The 22,446-nt window shown below is 45.4% G+C and overlaps 1 long non-coding RNA gene across 1 annotated transcript in view; it reads right to left on the bottom strand.

The window, feature by feature from the left end:
- The window catches only part of LOC141207142 (uncharacterized), a 241,674-nt gene that overhangs the window by 43,366 nt on the left and 175,862 nt on the right, over window positions 1-22,446 (bottom strand). The window contains exon 4 of the long non-coding RNA XR_012277569.1: window positions 11,056-11,115. This is a non-coding gene — a long non-coding RNA (uncharacterized lncRNA). The remainder of the gene's footprint in view (window positions 1-11,055; window positions 11,116-22,446) is intronic.

Raw genomic sequence — 22,446 nt, 5'->3', positions numbered from 1 at the left:
AAATGAAAATGGAAGAAATGACTGATTTTGGAACTCTCTTATATGTGATATGTCTGGCAGAGAACCACGGTTTCAAGTAGCAGGTCTGTAATTTGCTAATATTATTCTGCACAGAGACCTAGTGTGAATAGCTTGACCGACACAATGTACCGAAATGAAAATGGAAGTAATGGCTGATTTTGGAACACTCTTATAGGTGATATGTCTGACAGAGAATGACGGTTGTAAATAGCAGGCCTGTAATTTACTAATACTATTCTTCACAGAGACCTAGTGTGAATAGCTTGACTGAGACACTGCAACGAAATGAAAATGGAAGAAATGGCTGATTTTGGAACACTCTTATAGGTGATATGTCTGACAGAGAATTATGGTTTTAAATAGCTGGCCTGTAATTTACTAATACTATTCTTCACAGACACCTAGTGTGAATAGTGTTACGCTCGCGCCCGGACTGACTGGAGTGAGCGTGATAAGTGATCCCACTGTACCATGAACCGAGGAGTGCCTCGAGGGGCATAACTAAGTATCAACCCGATCCGAACAAGGTCGCACGGCGGCTCCGTCGACTCCGTGAACCAGGGAGGAACCGAGCAGAGGGACCAGGTGCTACTCCAGGTCAGACCCCAGTCACAGCTGTTGACCCACACCGGAGAATGCAGGAACAGGCAGGTTAAACTGGCATATTGACTGGTGGATACTGGCAGGCATGGCTGGTATGCAGACGGGTGGGCACAGGCAGGCACGGCTGGCATGCAGACAGGCGGGTACTGGCAAGTAGGAACGTAAGCAGGATAGGGCCCAGTACAGACTGGAACAGAGCCGCAGGTGCGGTAGACAAGCAGAGCAGAGCAAAACCCGCAGATGCGGTGAACAAGCAAAGCAGAGCAAAACCGCAGATGCGATGGACAAGCAAAGCAGAGCAAAACCCGCAGATGCGGTGAACCAGCAAAGCAGAGCAAAACCCACAGATGCGGTGAACAAGCAAATCAGAGCAAAACCCGCAGATGCGGTGAACAAGCAAAGCAGAGCAAAACCGCAGATGCGATGGACAAGCAAAGCAGAGCAAAACCCGCAGATGCGGTGAACAAGCAAAGCAGAGCAAAACCGCAGATGCGGTGAACAAGCAAAGCAGAGCAAAACCGCAGATGCGGTGAACCAGCAAAGCAGAGCAAAACCCACAGATGCGGTGAACAAGCAAATCAGAGCAAAACCCGCAGATGCGGTGAACAAGCAAAGCAGAGCAAAATCGCAGATGTGGTGAACAAGCAAAGCAGAGCAAAACCTGCAGATGCGGTGAACAAGCAAAGCAGAGCAAAACCGCAGATGTGGTGAACAAGCAAAGCAGAGCAAAACAGCAGATGCGGTGAACCAGCAAAGCAGAGCAAAACCCGCAGATGCGGTGAACAAGCAGAGCAGAGCAAAACCCGCAGATGCGGTGAACAAGCAAAGCAGAGTAAAAGACGCAGATACGGTGAACAAGCAAAGCAGTGCAAAACCGCAGATGCAGTAAGCAAGCAAAGCAGAGCAAAACCCGCAGATGCAGTGAACAAGCAAAGCAGAGCAAAACCGCAGATGCGGTGAACTAGAAAAGCAGAGCAAAACCCGCAGATGCAGTGAACAAGCAAAGCAGAGCAAAACCGCAGGTACGGTGAGCAATCAGAGCAAAGCAAAACCCGCAGATGCGGTAGACAGGACAGGGCTCTGTTCACATGGAACAGACTGGAGAAAGCAAGAAGATAGCCAGAACACAGCAGTTAGATACAGAGGCAGGGAAACAGAACGAGCAGAACCAGATACACACAAAGAACTTGCAATGAAGTAGCAAGTGGACTCAAAACTCACAAACAGAAGTACAGAGACACAGAGTTGGAGTTAGGTTCAGGTTCAGATACTGCAGCAAAAGGGTAAGGTGCAGACAGAGAGACAAACAGGTAACGGACTAGGACACTGTTCAGAAAGAAAGTGAACCGGGAACAAGATACAGGAACGAGCCTGGGAACTCAGCCCCCAGGGTGGCGGAAACTGACTAAGGTCACAGGTACAGGTAACAGGCCTGAGTATACAGCCCCCAGGGTGGCAGAAACATACTAAATACAGGACAGGACCTGGCAACTAAGTTGCAAGAAACACACAGATGGAAAGTGTTGCTCAGACCCCTCCTACTGGGAGGAGGGGGTTTAAGTATCCAGTGACCCACAGCAATAGGCTGGGGACGCATTAGGACTGTGCACACAGTAGCTATAAGAAACAAGCAGAAAGCCGCGCCGACGCCCTAATCAATCAGACAATACACAGCAGGTACTGGAGCAAAGAGTGCAGCATGGACTGACAGGTAAGATTGCAGTCTTGCATCGTGGGAGGTGGTGCACCATGCAAGCACGCTGCCAGGGATGTTACAAATAGCTTGACCGACACACTGCAACGAAATGAAAATGAAAGAAATGGCTGATTTTGGAACACTGTTATAGGTGATATGTCTGGCAGAGAACCACGGTTTCAAATAGCAGGCCTGTAATTTATATATACTCCTTGAGAAAGCCATCCGGCAAAACGGCGTTGGAGGTGGTGGGGCCTAGCTTTAAGGTATTTATATTGAAGTTATTCCCTTCTATGTGTTTAATTGAGCACCTTTAATGCATTTTTAGCACCTTAATATATATATATATATATATATATATATATATATATATATATATATATATACAGTACAGACCAAAAGTTTGGACACACCTTCTCATTTAAAGATTTTTCTGTATTTTCATGACTATGAAAATTGTACATTCACACTGAAGGCATCAAAACTATGAATTAACACATGTGGAATTATATACTTAACAAAAAAGTGTGAAACAATTGAAAATATGTCTTATATTCTAGGTTCTTCAAAGTAGCCACCTTTTGCTTTGATGGCTGCTTTGCACACTCTTGGCATTCTCTTGATGAACTTCAAGAGGTAGTCACCGGAAATGGTCTTCCAACAATCTTGAAGGAGTTCCCAGAGATGCTTAGCACTTGTGGCCCTTTTGCCTTCACTCTGCGGTCCAGCACACCCCAAACCATCTCGATTGGGTTCAGGTCTGGTGAATGTGGAGGCCAAGTCATCTGGCGTAGCACTCCATCACTCTCCTTCTTGGTCAAATAGCCCTTACACAGCCTGGAGGTGAGTTTGGGGTCATCGTCCTGTTGAAAAATAAATGATGGTCCAACTAAACGCAAACTGGATGGAATAGCATGCCGCTGCAAGATGCTGTGGTAGCCATGCTGGTTCAGTATGCCTTAAATTTTAAATAAATCCCCAACAGTGTCACCAGCAAAGCACCGCCACACCACCACACCTCCTCCTCCATGCTTCACGGTGGGAACCAGGCATGTAGAGTCCATCCTTTCACCTTTTCTGCGTCGCACAAAGACACGGTGGTTGGAACCAAAGATCTCAAATTTGGACTCATCAGACCAAAGCAAAGATTTCCACTGGTCTAATGTCCATTCCTTGTGTTCTTTAGCCCAAACAAGTCTCTTCTGCTTGTTGCCTGTCCTTAGCAGTGGCTTCCTAGTAGCTATTTTACCATGAAGGCCTGCTGCACAAAGTCTCCTCTTAACAGTTGTTGAAGAGATGTGTCTGCTGCTAGAACTCTGTGTGGCATTGACCTGGTCTCTAATCTTAGCTGCTGTTAACCTGTGATTTCTGAGGCTGGTGACTCGGATAAACTTATCCTCAGAAGCAGAGGTGACTCTTGGTCTTCCTTTCCTTGGGCGGTCCTCATGTGAGCCAGTTTCTTTGTAGCGCTTGATGGTTTTTGCAACTGCACTTGGGGACTTTTTCAAAGTTTTCCCAATTTTTCACACTGACTGATCTTCATTTCTTAAAGTAATGATGGCCACTCGTTTTTCTTTACTTAGCTGCTTTTTTCTTGCCATAATACAAATTCTAACAGTCTATTTAGTAGGACTATCAGCTGTGTATCCACTAGACTTCTGCACAACACAACTGATGGTCCCAACTCCATTTATAAGGCAAGAAATCCCACTTATGAAACCTGACAGGGCACACCTGTGAAGTGAAAACCATTTCCAGTGACTACCTCTTGAAGCTCATCAAGAGAATGCCAAGAGTGTGCAAAGCAGTCATCAAAGCAAAAGGTGGCTACTTTGAAGAACCTAGAATTTAAGACATATTTTCAGTTGTTTCACACTTTTTTGTTAAGTATATAATTCCACATGTGGTAATTCATAGTTTTGATGTCTTCAGTGTGAATGTACAATTTTCATAGTCATGAAAATACATAAAAACCTTTAAATGAGAAGGTGTGTCCAAACTTTTGGTCTGTACTGTATATATATATATATATATATATATATCCACTGTGATTTGATTTATTTATTTCTGGGCTGCGATTATACTGTATTTGTTTGCACTATGCACTTTAACCCCTTTACAACCCAAGGTGGTTTGCACGTTAATGACCAGGCCAATTTTTACAATTCTGACCACTGTCACTTTATGAGGTAATTACTCTGGAACACTTCAACGGATCCCGCTAATTCTGAGATTATTTTTTCATGACATATTGTACTTCATGATTGTGGTAAAATTTCTTTGATATCACTTGCGTTTATTTGTGAAAAAAATGGAAATTTGGCGAAAATTTTGAAAATTTTGCAATTTTCAAAATTTGAATTTTTATGCCCTTAAATCAGAGAGATATGTGACAAAAAATAGTTAATAAATAACATTTCCCACATGTCTACTTTACATCAGCACAATTTTGGAACCAAATTTTTTTTCTGTTATGGAGCTATAAGGGTTAAAATTGACCAGCAATTTCTCATTTTTCCAACAAAATTTACAAAACCATTTTTCTAGGGACCACATCACATTTGAAGTCACTTTGAGAGGTCTTTATGACAGAAAATACCCAAAAGTGACACCATTCTAAAAACTGCACCCCTCAAAGTGCTCAAAACCACATTCAAGAACTTTATTAACCCTTCAGGTGCTTCACAGTAATTTTTGGAATGTGGAAGAAAAAAATTAACATTTAACTTTTTTCACAAAAATGTTACTTTAGACCTAATTTTTTTATTTTTGCAGGGGTAACAGGAAAAAAGGGACCCCAAAATTTGATGTGCAATTTCCCCTGGACACGCAGATACCCCATATGTGGGGAAAAACCACTGTTTGGGCGCACGGCAGGGCTCAGAAGGGAAGGAGTGCCATTTGAATTTTCGATTGTAAAATTTGCTTGAATAATTAGCAGACGCTATGTTGAGTTTGGAGAGCCCCTGATGTGCCTAAACAGTGGAAACCCCCCACAAGTGACCCCATTTTGGAAACTAGACCCCCATGGGAACTTATCTAGATGGGTGGTGAGCATTTTGAACCCCCAGGTGCTTCACAAATTAATCCGTAAAAATGAAAAGTATTTTTTTTTCCACTTTTTCATTTTTACGAATCAATTTGTGAAGCACCTGGGGGTTCCAAGTGCTCACTATGCATCTAGGTAGGTGCCTTGGGGGGTCTAGTTTCCAAAATGGGGTCACTTGTGGGGGAGCTCCAATGTTTATGCACACAGGGGCTCTCCGAACGCGACATGGTGTCCGCTAACAAATTGGAACCATGTAGCGTTTGGAGAGCCCCTGTGTGTCTAAACATTGGAGCTCCCCCACTAGTGACCCCATTTTGGAAACTAGACCCCCCAAGGCACCTATATAGATGCATAGTGAGCACTTGGTACCCCCAGGTGCTTCACAAATTGATTCTTAAAATGAAAAAGCATTTTTTTTCCACTTTTTCATTTTTATGAATCAATTTGTGAAGCATCTGGGGGTTCCAAGTGCTCACTATGCTTCTAGATAGGTGCCTTGGGGGGTCTAGTTTCCAAAATGGGGTCACTTGTGGGGGAGCTCCAATGTTTAGGCACACAGGGGCTCTCCAAACGCAACATGGTGTCCGCTAACAATTTGAGCCGATTTTCCATTCAATTTGTTATGGGACACCATGTCGCGTTTGGAGAGCCCCTGTGTGCCTAAACAGTGGAAACCCCCCACAAGTGACCTCATTTTGGAAACTAGACCCCTGAAGGATTTTATCAAGGGGTATAGTGAACATTTTGAACTCAGAGGTACGACACAGAATTTGATAACATTAGGTCATCATATTGAATAAGTTGTCATTAGTCTTGAGCGCAAGTGCTCGCTACTTGAGTTTGCATCGGGTACTCAGGTATGCATCATGTACTGTATATGCTCGAGTGACATGCTCGAGTCCCTGCCCCACATGTTTCACGGTTATTAGACACCCCAAAAAAAACATGCGGGGATCGCTCGTGCATGGCAGGCAATCCCCGCAAAGTTTTTTGGCCGCGAAGCATATGGGGCGGAGACTCGAGCATGTCACTCAAATACCCACAATACTCAATGCACACCAGAGCACCCGATGCAAACTCAAGTAGCGAGCACTTGCGCTCAACACTAGTCGCCATATCGTCATCTTTTTTTCTTACTTTTGAAAAAAATCCCAACCCCATCACAACCCTAACCCCAGCCCTAACCCTAGCCCAACCCTAACGCTAGCACAACCCTAACCCTAGCACAATCCTAACCAAAGAGTTTATTTTTTAAGCCATTCCTCGTGCGGTATAAGTGATTAGACCACTTTATTCTTCGGGTCGGTGCGATTACAGCGATACCAGAATCATATGGGGTTTTTATGATTGACAGCTGTCATACACTAAAAGATGCATTTTTTGTAAAATCTAGTTTTTGCATCGCCATATTTTGAGAGCTATAATTTTTCCATATTTTTGCAGACAGAGTCATGTGATGGCTTGTTTTTTGCGGGATGAGTTGACGTTTTTATTGGTGCCATTTTCAGGCACGTGACATTTTTTGATCGCTTTCTATTCCGATTTTTGGAAGGCGGAATAAACAAAAAACAACAATTCAGGAATTGTTTTTTTGTTGTTTTTTTTATGCTGTTCTGTGTGTGGTAAAATTGATAAGGCAGCTTTATTCTTCGGGTCAGTATGTTTACAGCGGTACCACATTTATATTGTTTTTCTATGTTTTGGCGCTTTTACACAATAAAAGCTATTTTATAGAAAAAATAATTTTTTTGCATCGCATTATTCTGAGAGCTATAACTTTTTGATTTTTCGGCTGATGGAGCTGTATGGCGGCTTGTTTTTTGTGGGACGAGATGACGTTTTCAGTGGTACCATTTTTATTTATATTTGTCTTTTTGATTGCGTCTTATTCCATTTTTTGTTTGGCAGTATGATGATAAAGCATTGTTTTTTGCTTCGGTTTTTTTTTTTTTTTTTTTTTTACCGTGTTCACTGAAGGGGTTAACTAGTGGGACAGTTTTATAGGTCAGGTCGTTCCAGACACGGCAATACCAAATATGTGTACTTTTATTGTTTGTTTGCTTTTTTTTCATAATAATATTTATTGATGGGTACATTATATTTTTATTTTTGGTGGATTATTTTTTTTATTTTTTTTTTTATATTTTTACAATTTTTTTTTTTCACTTTCTGACAGTTTTTACACTTTTTTACTTTGTCCCACTCTGGGACTTTCACTTTTTTTATTCTGATCGCCTGCATAGCATAGGGATGGAGCACCATCCCTGTGCCATGCAGGCAATCAGCGCTGCACAGTGAGAAGATTGTTTGATCGTGCACTGCGCATGACCAAACAATGTTCCTGCTGCCTGGTGACCCGGATGACATCAGGTCATCATGGCAACACCCGGGAAGCCGCGGCAGACAGCGCTGGAGGCCGGAAGAGGAGGTGAGTATTGCGATCACCTCCCCTTGCCACCGCAATGCTGCAATCGACTTCGATCACAGCATTGCGGGGGTTAATGTGCCGGGAGCGGTACGGGACCGCTCCCTGCACATAGTACCGGGTGTCAGCTGTGACAATCAGCGGAAACCCGGCGGCGATCGCACCCGCACAGCCTGTGTGCGCACGCGATCGCGATGACGTACTAGTACGGGTCAAGCTCTTAAGTCCCAGGGCACAGACGCGTATTAGTACGTCATGGGTTGTAAAGGGGTTAACACATAGTTTGGATTTGCTATTTGTATTTTTCCCTATATTGATCTATGCCTCACAACAAATGAACTATTGGGTATTTACAATATATCCCTGACTCTGTCTTCCTGTAATTATGTTTTTTTGATTTATATGAGTATTTTTTATATAAATTTATTAAATTAATAATTTTTAAATAATTGAATGGTTTTTCATTGTTTTTTTAGAGAGTTTTAGAATGGAAAAGGAGGCCAATATTTTCCATGTTCAGTTCAAATTTCTGGATTTTTATCGCTGAAATATGGAACAGATCTGGCTGTATTCTACAGTGCTAACAAGCAAATGGAGCAGAAAAGTGGTGTACCCTGCATTGCTTTTTAAGCAAATAACCAGGTTTAAGATAAAAAAAAAATCTGCCCTGGCCCCAGATATCTGGGGCCATGTCTACAAATATCTGTAATTATTACAGCAACAGACAGGATGTTTCAATGGACCCTCTTGCGCTATATGCACTGCAGTCTGCCACATACACTGACTGCCTGCCTAACATTGATTATATGCAGCTGGATTAGTCCTCAGAAGGACTGTTAGTTCAGATGGCTATATATATTTGTTGTGGAATACCTATACTAACAGGGCGGTCAATGGATGCTCTTGCTATATGCACTGCAGTCTGCCACATACACTGCCTGCCTAACTCCTGCTATCACCACTGAATATATGCAGCTGGATTAGTCCTCAGAAGGACTGTTAGTTCAGATAGATATATATATACAGTTATATGAAAACGTTTGGGCACCCCCTATTAATCTTAAGCTTAATGTTTTATAAAAATTGGTATTTTTGCAACAGCTATTTCAGTTTGATATATGTAATAACTGTTGGACACAGTAATGTTTCTGCCTTGAAATGAGGTTTATTGTACTAACAGAAAATGTGCAATCTGCATTCAAACAAAATTTTACAGGTGCATAAGTATGGGCACGCTTATCATTTTCTTGTTTTAAATACTCCTACCTACTTTTTACTGACTTACTACAGCACTTTTTTTGGTTTTGTAACCTCATTGAGCTTTGAACTTCATAGCCAGATGTATGCAATCATGAGAAAAGCTACTTAAAGTGGCCACTTGCAAGTTGTTCTCCTGTTTGAATCTCCTCTGAAGAGTGGCATCATGGGCTCCTCAAAACAACTGTCAAATGATCTGAAAACAAAGATTATTCAACATAGTTGTTCAGGGGAAGGATACAAAAAGCTGTCTCAGAGATTTAACCTGTCAGTTTCCACTGTGAGGAACATAGTAAGGAAATGGAAGAACACAGGGACAGTTCTTGTTAAGGCCAGAAGTGGCAGGCCAAGAAAAACATCAGAAAGGCAGAGAAGAAGAATGGTGAGATCAGTCAAGGACAATCCTCAGACCACCTCCAGAGAGCTGCAGCATCAACTTTCTGCAGATGGTGTCACTGTGCATCGGTCAACTATACAACGCACTTTGCACAAGGAGAAGCTGTATGGGAGAGTGATGCGAAAGAAGTCGTTTCTGCAAGCACGCCACAAACAGAGTCGGCTGAGGTATGCAAAAGCACATTTGGAGAAGCCAATCTCTTTTTGGAAGAAGGTCCTGTGGACTGATGAAACCAAGATTGAGTTGTTTGGTCATACAAAAAGGCATTATGCATGGCGGCAAAAAAACACAGCATTCCAAGAAAAACACTTGCTACCCACAGTAAAATTTGGTGGAGGTTCCATCATGCTTTGGGGCTGTGTGGCCAATGCCGGCACTGGGAATCTTGTTAAAGTTGAGGGACGCATGGATTCCACTCAGTATCAGCAGATTCTTGACAATAATGTTCAAGAATCAGTGATAAAGTTGAAGTTACGCAGGGGATGGATCTTTCAGCAAGACAATGATCCAAAAAACCGCTCCAAATCTACTCAGGCATTCATGCAGAGGAACAATTGCAATGTTCTTGAATGGCTATCCCAGTCCCCAGACCTGAACATCATTGAACATCTGTGGGATCATTTGAAGAGGGCTGTCCATGCTCGGCGACCATCAAACTTAACTGAACTGGAATTGTTTTGTAAAGAGGAATGGTCAAAAATACCTTCATCCATGATCCAGGAACTCATTAAAAGCTACAGGGAGCGACTAGAGGCTGTTATTTTTGCAAAAGGAGGATCTACTAAATATTAATGTCACTTTTCTGGTGAGGTGCTCATACTTATGCACCTGTCAAATTTTGTTTGAATGCAGATTGCACATTTTCTGTTAGTACAATAAACGTCATTTCAAGGCAGAAACATTACTGTGTCCAACAGTTATTACATATATCAAACTGAAAAAGCTGTTGCAAAAACACCAATTTTTATAAAACAATGAGCTTAAGACTAATAGGGGTGCCCAAACTTTTTCATATAACTGTATATATGTTGTGGAATACCTATACTAACCTTAAACAAGCAAATCTCTCCCTGACTCAGCAGCACCTCCCCCTACTCTGCCTGATTCCCGGGTAGACTGTGACGAGTAAAGCGGCGCCAGGTCTTAAATAGACCTGATGATGCTGTGCGGCCAGCCAATCACTGTAATGCCCACAACCAACATGGCTACGGCATTACAGTGTGTGGCAGGCAATCCCTGCATGTTCATTGGCTCACTAAAGAGCGCCAAACATGCAGGGAGGGGACCCGAGTTCCCGCCCGAGCGCCGAGCTTGTCGAGCACCATGATGCTCAGGCGAGTACCGAACAGTGGCGAGCACGTTCGCTCATCACTAGTCATTATAAATGGCCTCAGGACTTCTGTGCTATGGTATATGCTCCATAGTAATCCCCTGCCAACTGCACCAGCCTGCAACTAGAACATGACATACAGTAATTCTTCAGAACAAACTTATGAATAATGACAGTATTTTATTCTAATTCTTAACATTTTTCTTAAATTATAAATGTATTTTCAGGGAATAAAGCACAACCCTACATGTCTTCTTAATGGTTGACTTGAACTCACTTGGATATTCATTTATCTTCATTCATTTAATCTTTTCTTCAATGCATCATATTAGTGAATCTATAAAGGGAAAAAATAGCAATAATGTGTACATAATATACAGAAAATCAAATGAATGAAATGAATGAGTAAAACATTGGCATCCAAAATCTGACTTTCTTTCAGGACATATGTAGATATTAGTGTTGAGCGAGCACTAAAATGCTCGGGTGCTCGAAACTCGGGCCGAGCTCGCCGTGATACTCGGGTGCTCGACCCGAGCAACGAGCCCAATGTTAGTCTATGGGAGACTTGAGCATTTTTGCGGTGGCACCCCCGGCAGTCTTTTAAAAGCCTAACAAGTGCCCAAAATGATAGTGACAGTGCTCAAATGACATGGGGACAGCATGGGGATCGCCCCAGGAAGCATTTCTGACCCCCAGGTCACTGCTGTCAACAACGTGGTCAGAGGTATTAAGCCACTTTTACAGGCTCACAATAAAACGTTCAAAAACGAAAGTGAAACTTTTTTCCTGTGAAATATGTTAAGGAACATCCTTTCCAGGGTAAAGACTTGTGTATAAGTTAAAATAAATGACCAAAAACAAAAATAATCCTCCACACCTTGGGCTATGTTCACAAGTAGCATTTTTTATGCGTTTTTGCACTTTTGTATTGCTTTCAACTATGACAAATGCATTCACCGTGAAATGTTATTTTAACATTTTACAACCTTATCTGGCCATGTGCTGTGTGACACATGCATAAAGTGCTGAAAAGACAAGGGAACAGCATGGGGAAGACCCCTGGAAGCATCTCTGACTCCCAGGTCACTGTCTAAATGTGTGCCCATCATAAGTGATCCTTACCGCATCAGAAGATGCAGACTTGCAACTATCCCCATGCAAGTTCTAGTCCCAGGGCAGTGTTCAATTGTACCTCCCCCATTCCTTGCAATACAAGCTCAAGTATGCAGCCTGCCACCCACCCACCCCCAGGCTGCAATACCATACTGCTTGCTTGCTTGAACTTGAAATTGGGCCTTTTAGGCATGAGGAGGCGGAATCTGGCCACCACATCATGGCTGTGTTGGCGGCCTGGAATCCATACTCAGTCCCCAGCCGCCCAGCGGCCGGGTGTCCATACTCGGTACCCAGCCGCCCCGCGGCTGGGTGTCCACACACGGTCCCCAGCCGCCTGGGGGCAGCCGGGTGTCCATAAACGGTCCCCAGCCGCCCCTATTTCTCCTTGGAACATCCCCCCACACACTTTTCTTAGCCCGGCCTGCTTTATGCAGCATTGGACGAGCCCACCAGAGAACCAGACTCCTCCGGTGGGCCCTGACTTCTCCATCGGTGGAGTTGAGAGTGCCAAGGTGAGGAGCATGATGATGATGACAGAAGTTAGCATCTGCTATGTTTTCTTTTAATGTAAGTGTAAGTGTGCAGCCTGCCACCCACCCACCCCCAGACTGCAATTTCATACTGCTAGCTTGCACTTGAAATGGGGCCTTTTAGTTTGGAGGAGGCCGAAGCTGGCCACTACCTCATGGCTGCTTCGGCAGCGAGGTATCCATACTCAGTCCCCAGCCGCCCATATTTGTCCTGGTGTGCCTTATACATAAGATTAAGCGCGTATACCAAAACATTACCTGTGCCCTCCCCAGTGCATTTAGTGGGAAGGAGAGCCTATTCCGCTGTAGTGTGTGCATGCCAAACCCCTGTTCATGGTACATGTGAAGATGCCTCCCACCTTGCACCTGTCGTTGCAGACTTGCAACTATCCCCATTCAAGTCCTTGTCCCAGGGCAGTGTTCAATTGTACCTCTCCCATTCCTTGCAATGCAAGCGCAAGTATGCAGCCTGCCACCCACCCACCCCCAGGCTGCAATACCATACTGCTTGCTTGCTTGCACTTGAAATTGGGCCTTTTAGGCATGTGGAGGCGGAATCTGGCCACCACGCAATGGCTGTGTCGGCGGCCTGGTATCCATACTCAGTCCCCAGCCGCCTGGTGGCCGGGTGTCCCCGCTTGCTCCCCAGCCTCCAGGGGGTGGCCGGGTGTCCATACTCGGTCTCCAGCCATCCCTATTTGTCCCGGTAACCTTTCCCACACTTTTCTTAGCCTGGCCTGCTTTAGGGCAGCATTGGCCGAGCCCACCGGATAATCAGACTCCTCCGGTGGGCCCTGGCTTCTCCATCAGGGGAGTTGAGAGTGCCAAGGTGAGGAGCATGATGAGGATGATAGAAGTTAGCATCTGCTTTGTTTTGTTGTAATGCAAGCGCATGTATGTAGTAGCGGCTAGGCCTGAGGTGGTCAGCGTTTTGGCGCATATCCTACCTCCTCCGAGGATTGCTGGATGTTTTCCTGCTACTATCCAAGTTCTATGACTCCCGTTAAAACAAAGCTTCAGGTGATAAATGATGGATGAGGTAGTGGCAAAGGAGAAAGAGCAGGAGGAACAGGGACCATTCACATCAATATCAGGCCAGTCAACCAGATATGTCTTGTAGGATATGTTTCTGTAACAAAAGGAGTGGTTCGGCTACACAGTTATAGGGCATACAGTGAGTGCAATGCCTACCAAAAATTTCGAGCCACTCCAATGCCCCTTGGAAATGACATGGAGGTCAGAGGGCGTTAACTAAACCTTTTTTTCCATTTATAGCAACTGGGTCTCCCGTGCACTGTTGGCCTAAGCAGTGAATGGAAGGCTTTCCAAAAATTATGAGGAACTGCAATGCCCCTTACAAGAGCCATGTGTGGCACCCCAGGGGTCTGGTCACCACAGTAATAGAGATATTACGTCGGAGAGCAAGTGGGAGGTTTCCTGGTCAGGATCCCTTAAACATGCAACATCCTCCTGCCCCAATCCTGGGAGGGGAGAATTCTGCCCTTATAAACTGGATCTGGGGCGGGGTTGAGTGAGTCAGAGAACAGTCAGAGTCAGAGTGAGAGCAAGGGAAAGTAACAGCAAGGAGCTCTGTAGGAGCTAGGAGCTAAAGACCAGGGGCTGGAAGCTGAGCAGAGCTCGCCCTGGCAGAAGACAATAGGAACAGGACACAGGAGTCCGAAGCTGTGAGGACCTATATATCCAGCAGCAGAAACCAGCCGGCAGGGGATTTCAGGTCCTCTGGCCATAGAAGCCCGGAGGCTCAGTCACAAGCAAGGGACCAGCACCGCCATCGTGGAGCGGAGGCTAACAGAAGGCCCCAAGTCACCAGCCATACGGGTGAGCACTACACGGTACACTCAGGGATGTGGGCTACTTCTACCCGCTTACAGCAAGGTAACCAGGAAGAGTGCAGACAGACGGGGAGGCCTACAACTCCACCTGGCCAGGGGAACTCCTGCTTGCTCACAGACTGACCAGGCCTCTTATGCTAGCCAGTACTCCCGGGAGGGTCTACCTTATAATCATCAGTAAAGACCCTGAACTGCACTGCAAAGACTCTGAGTCATTCCTGCTGCGCTCGTGCACCATCACCCCCATCATCCACACTCACTGCCCTGAGGCTATACTCCTCCAGAGGGGAGTTATCCCATTCTATGCTGCGCACACAACACCAGCCTCAGCGGTCTGCCTCGCAGCAGTGGTACTCCCTGACCGCAATCCACGGGTGGCGCAGTCGGACAATTAACCTCAAAACCTAAGAAAGACTGCCACTGGTTTGACCAGCCTGAGCCACGGGACCGGGTCACCGCCACGGAGACTACAGACCCCAGAGACCCGGCACCGGGTATCCCACACACGTGTACACACGGCCCAGGGGGCGCGTCACTTGCAGTACAGCATATTACAAACATAAGTCTCATTATTGGGGAGTGGGTGTCCCATGGTATTTGCTTATGCTTTCCAAGCAAAAGCTGCCAAAAATTAGGACGGAGCAACTTGCAATGCCCCTTACAAGAGCCATGCAGTACAGCATATTACAAACATAAGTCCCATTATTGGGGAGTGGGTATCCCATAGTATTTGCTTATGCTTTCCCAGCAAAAGCTGCCAAAAATTAGGACGGAGCAACTTGCAATGCCCCTTACAAGAGCCATGCAGTACAGCATATTACAAACATAAGTCCCATTATTGGGGAGTGGATGTCCCATAGTATTTGCTTATGCTTTCCAAGCAAAACCTGCCAAAAATTAGGACGGAGCAACTTGCAATGCCCCTTACAAGAGCCATGCAGTACAGCATATTACAAACATAAGTCCCATTATTGGGGAGTGGGTGTCCCATAGTATTTGCTTATGCTTTCCCAGCAAAAGCTGCCAAAAATTAGGACGGAGCAACTTGCAATGCCCCTTACAAGAGCCATGCAGTACAGCATATTACAAACATAAGTCCCATTATTGGGGAGTGGGTATCCCATAGTATTTGCTTATGCTTTCCCAGCAAAAGCTGCCAAAAATTAGAACGGAGCAACTTGCAATGCCCCTTACAAGAGCCATGCAGTACAGCATATTACAAACATAAGTCCCATTATTGGGGAGTGGGTGTCCCATAGTATTTGCTTATGCTTTCCCAGCAAAAGCTGCCAAAAATTAGGATGGAGCAACTTGCAATGCCCCTTACAAGAGCCATGCAGTCCAGCATATTACAAACATAAGTCCCATTATTGGGGAGTGGGTGTCCCATAGTATTTGCTTATGCTTTCCCAGCAAAAGCTGCCAAAAATTAGGACGGGTCAACTTGCAATGCCCCTTACAAGAGCCGTGCAGTACAGCATATTACAAACATAAGTCCCATTATTGGGGAGTGGGTGTCCCATAGTATTTGCTTATGCCTTGCAAGCAAAAGCTGCCAAAAATAAGGACGGAGGAACTTGCAATGCTGGCACCCTGGTGGTATAGTGGTGGTGGAGGCTGAGGATAAGGAGAAGAAGATTAAACAGCCGAAACGAGGAAGCGTATACCCATGTGTGGGTGTGAAGCGGTGCATGTGAATACACCTCCCGAAATAACACAGTGGATTTGACTTTATGTTACTCTGCTGTCATTTGGTGGTGATGAGAAGTCTGGCCCAATCCAGCCCTTGTTCATTTTGATAAGGGTCAGCTTGTCAGCATTGTCAGTTGACATGCGAGTGCGCTTATCAGTTATAATTCCCCCAGCGGCACTAAAAACACGCTCCGATAACACGCTAGCGGCAGGGCAGGCCAGGACCTCCAAGGCGTACAGAGCGAGTTCATTCCAAGTGTCCAGCTTGGATACCCAATAATTAAAAGGCACAGAGGAATCACGGAGGACGCTGGTACGATCGGCAAGGTACTCCCTCACCATCTTTTGAAACTTTCCACTCCTTGTGAGAGTACCCCGCACCTCAGGGCCTGTAAGCTGGGCGGGTGTCAGAAAACTGTCCCAGAACGTTGACAGTGTTCCCCTGCCTCTGCTGGATTGGAGTTGCATCTCTCTCGCCTGTACACCTTGGTTGGGCAACGAACTGTGACCTCTGCCGCTAGCGTGTTCAGATGGGAATTTATTTAAGAGTTCTGCAGCAAGGGCCTTCTGGTATTGCCCCATTTTTGTAGACCTCTCCACCTCAGGAATAAGAGAGTGAAAGTTCTCCTTATAGCGGGGGTCTACAAGTGTCACCAACCAGTAATGACTGTCACCCAACATTTTGACAACGCGAGGGTCACGGTTAAGGCAGCGTAACATAAAGTCAGCCATGCGTGCCAGACTGGTAACGGGCAAGATTTCCGTGTCCTCACCAAGATGACGACTGACCATGCTCTCCTCCTCCTCCTCCTCTTCCTCCTCCCCCCTGTCCTCAGGCCACCCACGCTGAACCGACGGTATGACACTTGTACAGGTACTACCGTCTACAACGCATGATAGCAGCTCCTGTTCATCCTCCTCCTCCACCTCCTCCTCTCCCTCATTGTCCCCCAATGCACATTGGGATGAGATGAGGCTGGGCTGTGTGTAATCGCCCTCTACGGCTTCTTGATCCATCTCATCATACTCTGGCTGCAATGCCTCCTCTTTAATTCTCTGCAGAGAGCGTTGCAAAAGACAGACAAGTGGGATGCTGACACTAATGATGGCGTCATCGCCACTCACCATCTTGGTGGCCTCCTCAAAGTTTGTCAGGATGGTACATATGTCAGACATCCAGGTCCACTCTTGAGGTCTTATGTGTGGAATCTGACCTGAATATCGACGGCCTTGTTGCAGCTGGTACTCCACAACTGCTCTCTTCTGCTCACAAATCCTTTGCAACATGTGGAGGGTAGAGTACCAACGTGTGGGGACATCACACACCAGTCGGTGTGCCGGAAGCTGCAAACGCTGCTGCAACACAGCAAGGGCGGCGGAAGCTGTAGCCGACTTGCGAAAATGAGCTGACAGGCGGCGTACTTTCACAAGCAGATCTGGCAACTCGGGGTACGATTTAAGAAACCGCTGAACCACGAGGTTAAGCACATGAGCCAGGCATGGTACGTGTGTGATCTCACCTCGCCTCAGAGCCTCCACCAGGTTACGGCCATTGTCACACACGACCATGCCGGGATGTAGGTTCAGCGGTCTCAGCCCCAGATCTGCCTGCTCTTTCACAGCTGTCCACAACTCACAAGCAGTGTGAGGTTTATCACCTAAGCTTATGAGTTTCAGCACAGCCTGTTGCCGCTTGGCGGAGGCAGTACTGCAATGCTTCCAGCTTGTAACTGATGTGGTGATATCTGAGATGGAGGCTGAACATGAGGAGGAGGAGGATGCGCAGGAGCTGTACACTGTGGGGGCAACTCTGACTGACATATGGCCCGCAATCCTCGGTGTGGGGAGGATGTGTTCCGTCCCAAGGTCCGACTGGGTCCCGGCTTCCACTATGTTTACCCAGTGTGCCGTCAGAGAGATGTACCGTCCCTGGCCACAAGCACTTGTCCACGTGTCCGTTGTCAGGTGGACTCTCCCAGTAACTGCGTTGTTGAGGGCACGGCAGATGCTTTGGGACACGTGCTTGTGTAGTGCGGGGATGGCACACCGGGCAAAATAGTGTCGGCTGGGGACCGAGTACCGAGGGACGGCCACCGCCATAAGATTGCGGAAGGATTCCATCTCCACCAGCCTAAAAGGCAGCATTTCCAATGCAAGCAGTCGTTAAATGTGCGAATTTAGGACTGTGGCCTGTGGGCCGTTAGCTGCGAATTTCCACTTTCGTTCAAAGGTCTGGGATATGGACAATTGAACGCTGCGGTGGGACGTGGACGTGGACGTTGATGCTGTTTCTTGAGAAACTGCCATAACAAGTGAAGACTGAGAGGAGGGGGCATCTTTACATGCAGTATGGACAGGGGATTGCCTTGCACACACAACAGGGGGTTCTATTGCACGCACAACAGTGGAAGAAGCAGTGGTGACACCCGCTGACACTGGTCGTGGACCCTGGGTTTCGCCCAACAAAGTCGGGTGCTTTGCTGCCATGTGCCTGATCATGCTGGTGGTGGTCAGGCTGGTAGTTTTGTCACCCCTGCTGATGCTGGCATGGCAGGTGGAACATATGGCCTTTTTGGGGTTACCAGCAGAGTCTTTAAAAAAATTCCAGACTCTGGAAGACCTGCCGCTTGTACTGGCAACGTCCCTCGTGTTGGTGTTACGGGGAACAGTTGCCTGCCTTCTGTCTGCGGCCACCACACTGCTTCTTCCTGCCTGTTGGGGTACTCTGCCTCCCTCCCCCTTTGTGCTGCTGGCCTCACTCTGCATGTCCTCCTTCCACGTTGGGTCAGTTACTAGATCATCCACCACCTCATCCTCTTCCACTTGCGCACCACGATCCTCCTCCTCACTTCCTGGCAATTGTGTCTCGTCATCGTCCACCTCTTGTGACAGATTGCCAACGTCGACTTCCTGTGGCCGTGGCTGTTCAAATATTTGGGCATCGCAACATGGGATCTCCTCTTCCACCACTTCAAGCGTATCAGGTGAGGGGCCCAAATATGGAAATGGACCAGTGAACAGCTTTTCAGAGTGTCCAAGTGTGGGATCACTTGCTGTCTGACGACACTCGGCATGGTGGGAGGAAGGAGCATCAGGGTGAGGAGGAGTATGCGGTGGAGACTCACGGCTACTAAGAGTTGACCGTTTGGAAGACAGACCGGAGGTGGTGGTGCCCAGGTAACTGGAAGTATTATCTGCTATCCAATTAATAACCTGTTCACACTGATCAGTTCTCAATACTGGTGTTGTTCTGTGCTTCCCTAGTAATTCGGCCAAGAAGTGGGAGCGAGAAGATGTGGCTGCTGGTTGTGGCACATTTTCACCTTGGCCACGGCCCGTCCTCTGCACGAACCATCACCAGAACGTCCACTTCCACGTCCCTTGCCACGCGCCTTGCCCATTGTAAATGAAGTAAAATAGCTTACAATTGCACTATCAATGGAAAAAGGGTAATAAAGAGTAGATTAGAACCATGGAAGAGGAAAACCACAGTTATTGTTTACTGGGGTATACCACACTTTTTTAAATAGAGATATTTGCGGCTGAACAGTGAGCACACTCAAACTGCTTTTTTTTTAGATACCAAAGGCCCAAAACTGGATAGTACAGCGATTTGACCCGTGGAACTGCGAAACCACACTGGGATGTCGGGCCTACACAAGACTATTTTCAACAGATATACTTTTGTGTCACAACAGTCAGGAGACACTACTGTTTTTCTTTACGGAAAAAACTACCAAAACCTGAATAATAGAGATTTTTTTACCGTGGGATGGCAAAACCACAGTTATTGTTTAGTGGGGTATACCGCACTTTTTTAAATAGAGATATTTGCGGCTGAACAGTGAGCGACACACTCAAACTGATTTTTTTTTAGATACCAAAGGCCCAAAACTGGATAGTACAGCGATTTGACCCATGGAACTGCGAAACCACACTGGGATGTCGGGCCTACACAAGACTATTTTCAACAGATATATTTTTGTGTCACAACAGTCAGGAGACACTACTGTTTTTCTTTACGGAAAAAACTACCAAAACCTGAATAATAGAGATTTTTTACCGTGGGATGGCAAAACCACAGTTATTGTTTAGTGGGGTATACCACACTTTTTTAAATAGAGATATTTGCGGCTGAACAGTGAGCGACACACTCAAACTGCTTTTTTTTAGATACCAAAGGCCCAAAACTGGATAGTACAGCGATTTAACCCGTGGAACTGCGAAACCACACTGGGATGTCGGGCCTACACAAGACTATTTTCAACAGATATATTTTTGTGTCACAACAGTCAGGAGACACTACTGTTTTTCTTTATGGAAAAAACTACCAAAACTTGAATAATAGAGATTTTTTACCGTGGGATGGCAAAACCACAGTTATTGTTTACTGGGGTATACCACACTTTTTTAAATAGAGATATTTGCGGCTGAACAGTGAGCGACACACTCAAACTGCTTTTTTTTTAGATACCAAAGGCCCAAAACTGGATAGTACAGCGATTTGACCCGTGGAACTGCGAAACCACACTGGGATGTCGGGCCTACACAAGACTATTTTCAACAGATATATTTTTGTGTCACAACAGTCAGGAGACACTACTGTTTTTCTTTACGGAAAAAACTACGAAAACCTGAATAATAGAGATTTTTTACCGTGGGATGGCAAAACCACAGTTATTGTTTACTGGGGTATACCACACTTTTTTAAATAGAGATATTTGCGGCTGAACAGTGAGCGACACACTCAAACTGCTTTTTTTTTAGATACCAAAGGCCCAAAACTGGATAGTACAGCGATTTGACCCATGGAACTGCGAAACCACACTGGGATGTCGGGCCTACACAAGACTATTTTCAACAGATATATTTTTGTGTCACAACAGTCAGGAGACACTACTGTTTTTCTTTACGGAAAAAACTACCAAAACCTGAATAATAGAGATTTTTTACCGTGGAATGGCAAAACCACAGTTATTGTTTACTGGGGTATACCACACTTTTTTAAATAGAGATATTTGCGGCTGAACAGTGAGCGACACACTCAAACTGCTTTTTTTTTAGATACCAAAGGCCCAAAACTGGATAGTACAGCGATTTGACCCGTGGAACTGCGAAACCACACTGGGATGTCGGGCCTACACAAGACTATTTTCAACAGATATATTTTTGTGTCACAACAGTCAGGAGACACTACTGTTTTTCTTTACGGAAAAAACTACCAAAAGCTGAATAATAGAGATTTTTTACCGTGGGATGGCAAAACCACAGTTATTGTTTACTGGGGTATACCACACTTTTTTAAATAGAGATATTTGCGACTGAACAGTGAGCGACACACTCAAGCTGCTTTTTTTTTAGATACCAAAGGCCCAAAACTGGATAGTACAGCGATTTGACCCGTGGAACTGCGAAACCACACTGGGATGTCGGGCCTACACAAGACTATTTTCAACAGATATATTTTTGTGTCACAACAGTCAGGAGACACTACTGTTTTTCTTTACGGAAAAAACTACCAAAACCTGAATAATAGAGATTTTTTACCGTGGGATGGCAAAACCACAGTTATTGTTTACTGGGGTATACCACACTTTTTTAAATAGAGATATTTGCGGCTGAACAGTGAGCGACACACTCAAACTGCCTTTTTTTTTAGATACCAAAGGCCCAAAACTGGATAGTACAGTGATTTGACCCGTGGAACTGCGAAACCACACTGGGATGTCGGGCCTACACAAGACTATTTTCAACAGATATATTTTTGTGTCACAACAGTCAGGAGACACTACTGTTTTTCTTTACGGAAAAAACTACCAAAACCTGAATAATAGAGATTTTTTACCATGGGATGGCAAAACCACAGTTATTGTTTACTGGGGTATACCACACTTTTTTAAATAGAGATATTTGCGGCTGAACAGTGAGCGACACACTCAAACTGTTTTTTTTTTTAGATACAAATGGCCCAAAATGGATAATACAGAGGTTTGAACCGTGGAAGTGCAAAACCACACTTCTGTTTCTCTAGCCTACACCAGACTATTTTCAACAGTTATATTTGTGTCTGAAAAATCAGAGACATGCTTTTTTTTTTTGGGGGGGGGGGGACACACCAAAAGGTTAATAAGACGGGTATTTGTACAGTGTGAAGGAGGAAAAAAAAGGAGGATTTAGATGAAAAAAAAGGATTTTCCTGGCCCCCGACACCTAGTGTTAATCCAGCAATTTCAGCAACAGGAGCACACAGGACAGTAATGCAGCGTTTGCTGGTATAACCACTGTGTCTCCTATACAGCCTGCCTGCCTGGTATCTGGGATGGATATTAGTCCTGAAAAGGACTGTTTGTTTGTTCTGGCAGCCTTTACAGACCCTACACTAACTATTTCGCAGTTTATATCTCTCCCTAAATCAGCAGCGCTGTCCCTACTAGAGATGAGCGTTGTTCGACTCAAACTGTTCGCCAATCTCAA

The sequence above is a fragment of the Phyllobates terribilis genome, unplaced genomic scaffold, assembly GCF_046119375.1.
Source record: "Phyllobates terribilis strain yellow unplaced genomic scaffold, ASM4611937v1 Scaffold_2__4_contigs__length_985480577, whole genome shotgun sequence".
In the NCBI taxonomy this organism is placed as follows: Eukaryota; Metazoa; Chordata; class Amphibia; order Anura; family Dendrobatidae; genus Phyllobates; species Phyllobates terribilis.
This window is presented reverse-complemented; position numbering and strand designations above follow the sequence as displayed.